This window comes from Pan paniscus, chromosome X, assembly GCF_029289425.2.
Source record: "Pan paniscus chromosome X, NHGRI_mPanPan1-v2.0_pri, whole genome shotgun sequence".
NCBI classification, from domain to species: Eukaryota; Metazoa; Chordata; class Mammalia; order Primates; family Hominidae; genus Pan; species Pan paniscus.
In genome coordinates, this window is record NC_073272.2 from 100,329,434 (window position 1) to 100,339,147 (window position 9,714).

General features: G+C 43.6%; 1 protein-coding gene across 7 annotated transcripts in view; it reads right to left on the bottom strand.

The window, feature by feature from the left end:
• SYTL4 (synaptotagmin like 4) overlaps nt 1-8,718 on the bottom strand; it is a 59,040-nt gene extending 50,322 nt beyond the window's left edge. For 2 of the 7 annotated variants that reach the window (XM_008962743.5, XM_034949656.4), the window contains exon 1: nt 8,571-8,717. The gene's annotated coding sequence lies outside the window, so the exon portion shown is untranslated. Of the gene's footprint in view, nt 1-7,985; nt 8,074-8,570 lie in introns of all 7 variants that reach the window. The other 5 variants (XM_034949655.4, XM_055106322.3, XM_034949654.4 and 2 more) reach the window with 5 other exon arrangements.
• Between the last annotated feature and the right edge of the window lie 996 nt (nt 8,719-9,714).

Here is a 9,714-nt window from a genome sequence, read left to right on the forward strand (position 1 = left end):
AGCCCCCCAACTAGCCCCATTCCTATTCTCAGATTTCTTGGATGGGGGCAGTCTTCCATAGACCCTTCTGCTTTCACCTCCTCAGCTCCTTCCCATCTTTACTTCCTTCCCAATAACATTTAAATTTTATTGTTTCTTTCTCTTTTTTTTTTCTGAGACTTTTTCTCTGTTGCTCTGGCTGGAGTGCAGTGGCATGATCTTGGCTCACTGCAACCACTGCCTCCTGGATTCAAGCGATTCTCCTGCCTCAGCCTCCCAAGTAGCTGGGATTACAGGTGTGCGCCACCATGCCCAGCTAATTTTTGTATTTTTAGTAGAGATGGGGTTTCACCATGTTGGCCAGACTGGTCTCGAGCTCCTAACCTCAGGTGATCCACCCGCCTCAGCCTCCCAAAGTGCTGGGATTACTGGTGTGAGCCACCGCACCCAGCCAATTCTATTGTTTCAACTGCACTCTTGTCAATATCCTCAATAATGCATAATTTCACTGCAAATATCTGATTTAAAAAACCATAGCTCTTCTAAGCCCAACTGTTATACTTTATGCATGCACAAGGACTCCTGAGATCTACTGGAGAAAAAAAAATCACACTCTGGTAGATTATTATCCATATGAATTCTTGGTCACCAAGCTCATCTTAACCTTGCCTGGCACTGCAACTATGCTTCCCTAGGCTGCTCTCCTGTTCTCCACAATAACTATTTCAAACCTTCTTCAAATACCACAAATATCTAATTCAAACCTTGTCCCATCTTAACCCCTGCTCTAAGAGGTTGGCCTTAAGTATTATATCATAGAGAAATAGAAATACCATCAGACAAGTTCCTGCCGCCAAATCTATGAACCTACTTTCATCTATGCCTATTGAGGATAATCCTCTACCTCAATCTGGATCCCCTCCCATCTGGCATAAGGACTTTGCCTTCCAAGGATTTTGCTCTATTAATTAGTCCCTCCTTCCCACCAGCCTTTAAAGAAACTCAAGTCCTTCCTAAATAAATAAATAACAGGTCCTCAATCTCAACTCCTTCCTTGCTACTACCCTTTCTCTGCTCTTCAAAGCCAGAAAGATTTCTCTAAGGAATTGTACATAATCACTGCCTTCACTTCCTCATCTCCCCAATCATTTCTCAACCCACCATAGTTTAGCTTTCTGCCTCACAGTTCTCTGAAATTGCTCTAAGGTCACCAAGAACTTCCTAAATCCAATAGACAGTTCTTGGTCTTCCTAGATTTCTCTGGATCTTTAGTACCACTGACCATATTTTTAACATAGCCATTTCATTTTGAGAAGCTTATTCTGCTGATATTCAAGTAAATTCACAAATATATATTCTGAGGATGCTCAATATTTGAAACAGCAAAAAAAAAAAATTAAAGAACATAAACATCCATCAAAGGAAACTGACTAGTTATGGTACACACATATTAGGGAATATTGTGCCTTTGTTAAAAAGAAGAAGGTACTGTAGTTCTATATATACTGACACTGAAAGCATATTAAATAAAAAAATTGCAAATCATATATATTATGATTCCATTTTTATTTGTTTACATTTTAGACAGATTGGATCATGGATGAATGGAAAAATGTCTAGAAAGAAATACAATCTTAACATTGTTACCTCTGGAGAGTGGGATAAGCAGGAACAGAAGATTTATATGTTACCTTTTATTGAGTCAAGTAATAAAAATGTAGTCCCATCCCTAAGCACAGCAACACTTCTAGGTAAGAAAAAAATTTCACAGGAGATCAAAAGGGAATGGCCGTAGAGACTAGGGGAAAATATTTTAAGGTCACCAGGGCTAAGAGAGAAAGGAGAGAAGTGTAGCTAATGGTTTCAAACATGGAATGAGAGATCTATTAAAAACAAGAAGAGGTAAGTATCCAATAGACAGAGAGCGTGAATAGATAATTCTTAAAGGGGAAAAATCACATGGCCAATACACATCAAAAAGAAAAAGTTTCACTCTTACTGGCAATAAAGATTTTTTTTATGTTTGCTTATTAATTCAGCAAAATTTCAGAAAGACAATTTTCAGTTTTTAAAAAGGATTTAAGAGATATTCTCATATTTTGTTGGCAAATGTAAATTAGTAAGGCCTGTTAAAAAGCAATGTGACAATCTGATTTCTAAGAAAACTGAACTTCACAGAACTTATCACAATTGTAATTAAAAAATTATGTGATACAATATTTAATATACACTTCCCCTGCCGAAATAAGTTCCAGGAGAAAAATGGCCATTGTCTACCTTCTTCTCAGCCATACCTCAAGCATCTAGCTGGGTTGATGGATGGATAGATGGATAAATCTACATTGTAGGATCCTGACTGTAGGCTCTCAGTTGGTGCAACGTAAATCCTCAGTAAATCAACACAGAGCATGGCACAACATAGGCCCTCAGTAAATCAAATCATGCTTTCTGATGAGTTTAAAGACACTGATACTAATGGTATTCTGATGCCTGAATTGATAGAGCTACAAACAAGAAGCAGTGTAGATGCCATGGAAATTTTCTACTTCTTAAAAATTACTCAAGGTCAAGTTAGGTTTAGATAGTCACAGATATGAATATGAAAGCCACAGTGGTCCATCATTTCAACTATTCTTCTGCCAGGGCCATCCAATCTCCAGCCCTCTCCCTATTTCTGTCACGGCCACCCGGAAAAAATTCCCCATACTAGATTGTCCACACTCTGTTCCTGGTCTGATGAGTGCTGCCAGACAGAATGGATACAGGGTTCTGCGACTTGAGGCAGAGACAAATTCAAGTTACCCAAGCCATTTTAAAAATTTTTTCCAGTTTTATGGAGGTATACTTGACAAAAATTGTGCCTATTTATGGTGTACAGCATGATATTTTGAAATACACATACATAACCTGGATGGTATGCCCCTAAAGAACTCCTCTTTTCGTCTCTCTCAAATGCTATTCCAACTCTTCACCATTCTTGCCTTCTTTACTCTCTGGTCAACTTTTCACTCTCTTGTTGGGGGCGGAGGGGCTCTCTCAAAATCCTGTCCCTCCACAGGTCCTTCCTTCTCCATAGTTTTTACCAAGAGGATTGGTGAATCCTCTTGTTTCAATGGAAGAGCCACCACTTTTTCTCTAAGGCTAGTCTTTTCTCCTCTTTCACTCTGGCACTCCCACCCTCTGACTTTCTCGGGGACCTTGCATCATCAAGCTGTATGCCATCTGCACATAAATGGGCTCATCTATCTCTTATATTTAAAGTAAAACAAAATTAAATAAAACAGCCTTTTTATCCCCTGTGCCTTACTGTCTATAAGGAACACTCTCTCTTTCCCATCATAGCCAAGCTTCTTCAATGTATATACTACATGTTTTTAATTATATAAATTTATGGGGTACACATGCAATTTTGTTACATATGCAGTGGTTAAGTCAGAGACTTTAGGGTATCTATAACCTGAATAACATACATTGTACCCATTAAGAAATTTCTCATCATCTACCCTTCTCCCACCCCTCACCCTTCTGAGTCTCCATTGTCTATCATCCCACTCTCCATGTCCATGTGTATCTACCATATTTTTTATCAGTCCTTCTCAGTCCTCACTGCCCAACCCTCTACGATCTGCCTTCTCTCCTCCTGCTGCACTGATGTTGTCATTGGCCTCCTAATTGCCAAATCTAATGAACGTGTTTTTTAAATGTTTTATAGTGGGTTTTATCTGATTACGAGAGGGGTACGCATCATGAACAAAGTTATGACATATGACAGACTAGAGAGAAAAAAACTTGCACTATATAATAGGCAGTGGGTAAATATAACTAATAAATATAGTGTTCTTACAAACAAATCAAATATATAACCCAAAAGATAAATGTGCAAAGGATATAAAGGAGCAAGTCTTGGAAAAATACAAATAGCTAGCACAAATGAAAAGATGCTCAGCCACACTAGTGATCAGAGAAATGCCAAGTTAAATCAGTTAGATACTATTTTTCACCTATCAGATTGGAAAAAATTAAAAGCGTCATCCATCCTCAGCAAGGGCAGGAGGAAAACCACTCGCAATGGTGAAAGGGTAAACCCTCTTAGATGTCACTCTGGTGATGCCTATTTAAATTGTTTAATGTATATGTCCTTTGACCTAACAATTCTCCTATTAGAAAGCTATCCCACAAAAATACTTGTGTATATATATATCCTTGAGCATTATGCAAGAATGTTTGTGGCAGACTTGTGGTGGCTTGGACTAGGGTGACAGGCAGAGGAGATGGAGACGTGTGGCAGAACACATGATACAGTCTGAAGATCAGGTCAGCAGGACTCCCTCATGAATTAAATTGGGTGGAGAGCAGTGATAGAAAAAGAAGAATCAAGGGTGATCTTAGGTTCTTGGTTTGAGCAACTGAATGGATGATGGTGACATTTTACTGAGACAGGGAGTGCTGAGGGAAGAGGGTGGGAATACAAGGGCAATCGGGAGTGCCATTTTGGCCACGTTACATTTGAGAGGTCTATCTGATAGGCAAGCAGAGATGTCAAATAGGTCATTGGATATATGAGGCTGCAGCTTAGAAGAAAGGCCTGGGTCACAAACATAAATTTGGGAGTGACGACAGTCTAGACAGATGTTCTTCAAAGCCATGCAGCTGGATGAGAGCCTCTGTGAAGATTTTAGATGGAGAAAAGTCCAGGGACTGAACCCCAGGTCACTGCAATGTTCAAAGGCTGGGGAGACAAATTTAGTAGAAAAAGAAGCTGGTCAGTTTTTTGTACAAATTTGAGTTTCAAATAAGTTAACATATATTAAATGATGAGAATCACATATTTACCACCTTATGAAGGGCCCAACTCCTTCCAAGTCTGTCTTCTAAGAGATTCTGGCCTCTTCCTTTCTGAACATTTCAAAACACTTTTAAACAGAATAACACTTTTTTCTTTTATGTTACACAGTGGTTTCTCCAGACTGCACAGTCATCCTGGTAGAAAACTAGTTAAGTACAACACAAATAGCACTCAGCTACGGCTTTTCCATAAAGTTCCATAATCCAATAACCACCTCATACCTAAAAGGCTATGGGTAACTTGAAACCAGAAGCCTAATTTGTGCCATCCGTTATTCTTTTGAGCTGTTCACTTCCCCATTGCACAGTAACTTTCTCCAGCCTCTTACTGATCTTGCGAGAAGCCTGAAAGGCCTCAAGACATCTGACAATCCACACCCCTTCCTCCCAGTGCAGTCCCCCTTCCTACCAACAAGAAGCACAACATTTTTACATTTCCACTTTTAAACTTTAGAGATTTCCACCCAGAGACTCATACTTTTAAAAAATAGAGAGGCCGGGCGCGGTGGCTCACGCCTGTAATCCCAGCACTTTGGGAGGCCGAGGAGGGCAGATCACGAGGTCAGAAGATCGAGACCATCCTGGCTAACACGGTGAAATCCCATCTCTACTAAAAACACAAAAAATTAGCCGGGCGTGGTGGCGGGCGCCTGTAGTTCCAGCTACTCGGGAGGCTGAGGCAGGAGAATGGCATGAACCCAGGAGGCAGAGCTTGCAGTGAGCCGAGATCGCGCCACTGTACTCCAGCCTGGGCGACACAGCGAAACTCTGCCTCAAAAAAAAAAAAAAAAAAAGTAAGAGAGAGGAAGTACTTCCAACTAGGTCAAAGTTGGCATCAGGAATGCAATCTCAAAGCAAAAATCAGCAGAAGTAAAGCTGAGTTTTGGGCCTGGGGCAAACTTACACCTGTAGGGCGACAAACTGGGTAGGCTTAGTTTCAGGTCCAGGAGTGCCTAACTCCAAGAGTGCCAAATTCCTAGAATGGCAATGCCATTAATTCATTAACAAATATTAGTATGCACCTATGATGTACCAAGGACTGTTCTGGGTCCAAGAGTCTACTGGTGAATACAACAGACAGCAATCCCTGCCCACAGGGTGTTTATGTAATGGTGGGTGAGGGAGTGGGAGGGCAGACAATAAGCAAGAACAATGTAATAAGGTAGGGAAAGGGCATATGGAATGTTCAGGGAAGGGATTACACGTTTAAATAGGGTGGTCAGGGCAAATTCCTAGCTGTGGTATTTCAAGTGCCTCAGGAAGGTGTCTTCTGTACCTCAACCCCACCATCACTACACCTCAGCCCCTTGAAGGAATGGCATGGTATGTCCGGTTACCGGCACAAATATTTGCCAACATCTTATATTTAAGACAAAGGGAGCTCCGAGATCCAGACCTTGCCCTTAGAGAACTTACAGCCTTCCAGGTGGAAAAACAACTAAGCAGTGTTAAGGGCTTTACTGAGGTGTAAACAAAGTGCTTTAGGACACAGGATAACTGGCAATTCTGCTTGGGGGAAGAAGTATGTGTTCAGTAAGGCCGTTCCAAAGGAGGTGACTTTAGAACTCAATCTTGAGGGATGGATAGGAATTAATGTCAGGGGAGGGGGAATGAGGGAGGAAAGTTAGCTTTTTAGGAAGAAAAAAAGGAACAGTTTGAGCAAAGTCCCAGAGATGGGAATAGGGAGGACATTTTCTTCCTATCCTTGTCTATGGTACTCCATCCATCCCATGACAAAACTAGCACACGATCACCCTCAGGCTCTCTGGTATGGCTGTCAGGAAATCCATATCACTTACCACTCCCTCATTTCTCCCCTAGCCAGCAGGAGAGGAAGAAGTTGAGTCAGGCACACATCCCTAGAATCCAGGGTTACCCTCCCCTAACTTCAGGACAATTACCACAGAGCTGAAAACCCGGGAGATTTCATTCATCTAGGTACACTCAGGGATGTGTACTTATAGTGGTAACGTGGCAACTGGCCCATGTTGGAAATGAAGTGGGTAAGACATCAGTAAGGTAAGTAGTCCATAGTCTCGGCAGTGCATCTAAGGTGGAATCAAGGAGAAAAACATATACTTGGGCTTGGAAGACAATTTTTTAATCACTTAGTCCTCATCCATGAGCTATTCAGTGTTCCCAACATCTAAGACAACAGAGGTGGTGTGACAGGATAGGAACACAAGCTCTGCCTCCGAGATTTTGAGGGCAAGGCACTTAACTTCTCAGTCTCTTTTTCATCATGATATGGTTATAACTGTAGCACCTACTGTATAGAGTTATTGTGAGGATTGCATTTTTATGTAAAGAACTTATCACAGTGTCTGGCTCAATGGAGCCTAACAACCAGAGCCTAACAAGCTCAGAGAGCCAGAATGCTACATATACTCACAGATCAATTACCCCAGAACAGGCCTCCAGCTCCATTTCACTGCTCTGACCAAGAGTGAGACACCTGAAATTGTGTTACCAGAAATGTTCATCCCCTGCCCAAAAAGGGCCTCACAAGCCAAGTTGGTGGTGCTTTTCTACTAGGGTGCTAAAAACCAAACAACCAAAAACGCAGAAAACTTCATCAAGGCCACGTCTCTGCATTAAACATTGTTCCCACAGCGACAAAAGTCTTAAGTCATTAATACCTCAATATTAATAGATTTATGAGAGGTGGGGGTGGGGAGCTTAAAGAGCAGAAAATAAGCCAGTTAAATATAGGAGGTCCAGGATGTACAGAAGACTCATTTTTGCCACAAATATACAAGGTCTAGGGTCAACCCTGCCAAGCACAGTACTCTGGAATTTTACGTCCTCTAATCCTGAAGAAGCAGGGTACTGGGGGAAGAAAAGCTTGATTAGAAAGTCACGACTTTTCAAGCCACCAGAATTCTAACCAAATGATTTCACCACCCCAAATCCCACCTCATTCAGTGTTAAGGGTTGGAGGAACACCTTTTTCTGCCCCATTACAAACCAACACAGGAGACAGAAGCATTCTGTGCCCCTTCTGAGATCTCGGGGACCCTCCTCCAGTACCAGATCTCTCACAGCCTGCTTGAAGAGCGGCAATATAAAGCAGCTCCACAGCACATAGCCAGGTCCCCAGCCCCAAGCGCAGAGGGAGCCCACTGAGGCAGGACTCCAGCCAACCAGCCTCCAGCCTTTACCTGTGGCTGACTGGCCAACGCCAGAGAAGCCGCGATGTCGGAGGTCCGAAGAGAGTGCGGGTTAGCGACCCCGCTCGACGGCCGAGCGCTGTGAGAGGAACCCACGAAAAGGTGACTGGACGCCTTGGAGGGCGCAGTTCCCGCTAGGAGCTCGGCCCCGCCCCCGCCCCCAGGGCCAGCTCTCGGGAGGGGCACCAGCTCGGGCTGGCGGGAAAAGCCCGGGCACTCCCCGCGAGGGGAGCCGAAGAGGAGAGGGGAGGCGGCTCCCAGAGGGGCACAGACCGCATTAGTGCTGGGTGGGTCAGGGAAGGGGCCAGAAGAAGCCCTGGAGAAAGAAAAGTGGCCGGGAGGGACCGCCCAAGCAGACGGGAGTCCAAGCCTGGGGGTGCGGTCGGGAGAGGCGGACGGGGAGAGGGGAGACGCGGTCAGCTAGGGAGAAGGAAAAATTGGGGGACCAGAGAGCGGGTAGGGAAGACGCACGACCCCGAGATGGGGGTGGGGGCGCTTCAGCAGCGAAAAGGAGCTGGGGGTCCAGAAGGAGCACCGGACCGAGGGCGAGGGGCCGGCCGCTGGCTGTTGACCTACCTGTCACTTGCAACAGGTGCCTCCAGAGATCAAGAAGTCCCAGTGCCGGTTTCGAGGGAGGGTCTCCGGCTCCGGGAAGATCGCAACCCAGCTCCGGCAGCCGGCCCTTCTCACCCTCCCGGGAGGCGGAAAAAGCTGCAACTTTCCCTGGAGCGGGGAGGAGCTGGACTCTTAAAGGGGCCGCACAGCGCCCCGGGCTCCTTAGCAGGGGGCCACTCAGCCCGAAAGGGAGCTCTGGGACCCAAAGCCTTGAGACACAAGAGGAATGTCCTTCCAGGTTAGGAATGGGAGCCTGGGGACTGAGGATAGGGGTCTAACACTAGACGTGCCTCCTCACCCACTTACTTCCATCTGTTGGTCACTCTCTTAAACGGTGAAATCACCTGTCTCTTTCGTTCAGCTGAGTCAAAAGTTGTCAAATTGTCTCACACTTCTAAGAAGATAAAAGAGTATGAACTATCTAATTTGAGTAAATATAATACCATTCTGATCCTTTGACTTGTGGCCTTTTATGGCAAATAAATGTCTGTCTAAAATAGAAACGTTTTGGGCAAAAGCGTAGACTAAATTCATACATACACACTCAAGGACACAGCTGGTTAAAATATCCAACTCACTAGTAATCAAAGAAAAGCAAATTAGAACAATAATGAGATTCTTTGGCAAAGATATTTGTTTTTTATTTTTTAATAACACTTAATGATGACAAAGTAGCCACCAAACAAGCTGTCTTAATTGCTGATAGCAGCATATGTTGGTTAAAAACCCTTTTAGAAAGCACGTGAGCAATATGTATCGATAGACTTGAAAATGTTTATACCTACCCAGTAATTGCAGATTCCTCTCCCTGCCTCTCCCATCCCTCTCCCCCTCATTTCACATCAGCAATTAAACATGCTCAAGTATCTACCATCTTAAAAAAAGATCCTCCCTACACAGGAGGTCCCTCTTCAGGTCCTCTTTATGGGCAAATGTATTGAAAATGTACTTCACAGGTGAAATTGCAATTTTTATTCCCTTACTTCTCATTCATTTCTTAGCTCTCAGCAGTCTGGCTTCCTTCCCCCACTGAAACTTCTCAATGAGATACACAAACAATGACCCTCAGTGTCAATAAATCCATAAATAAGTAAGGTATTTTTGG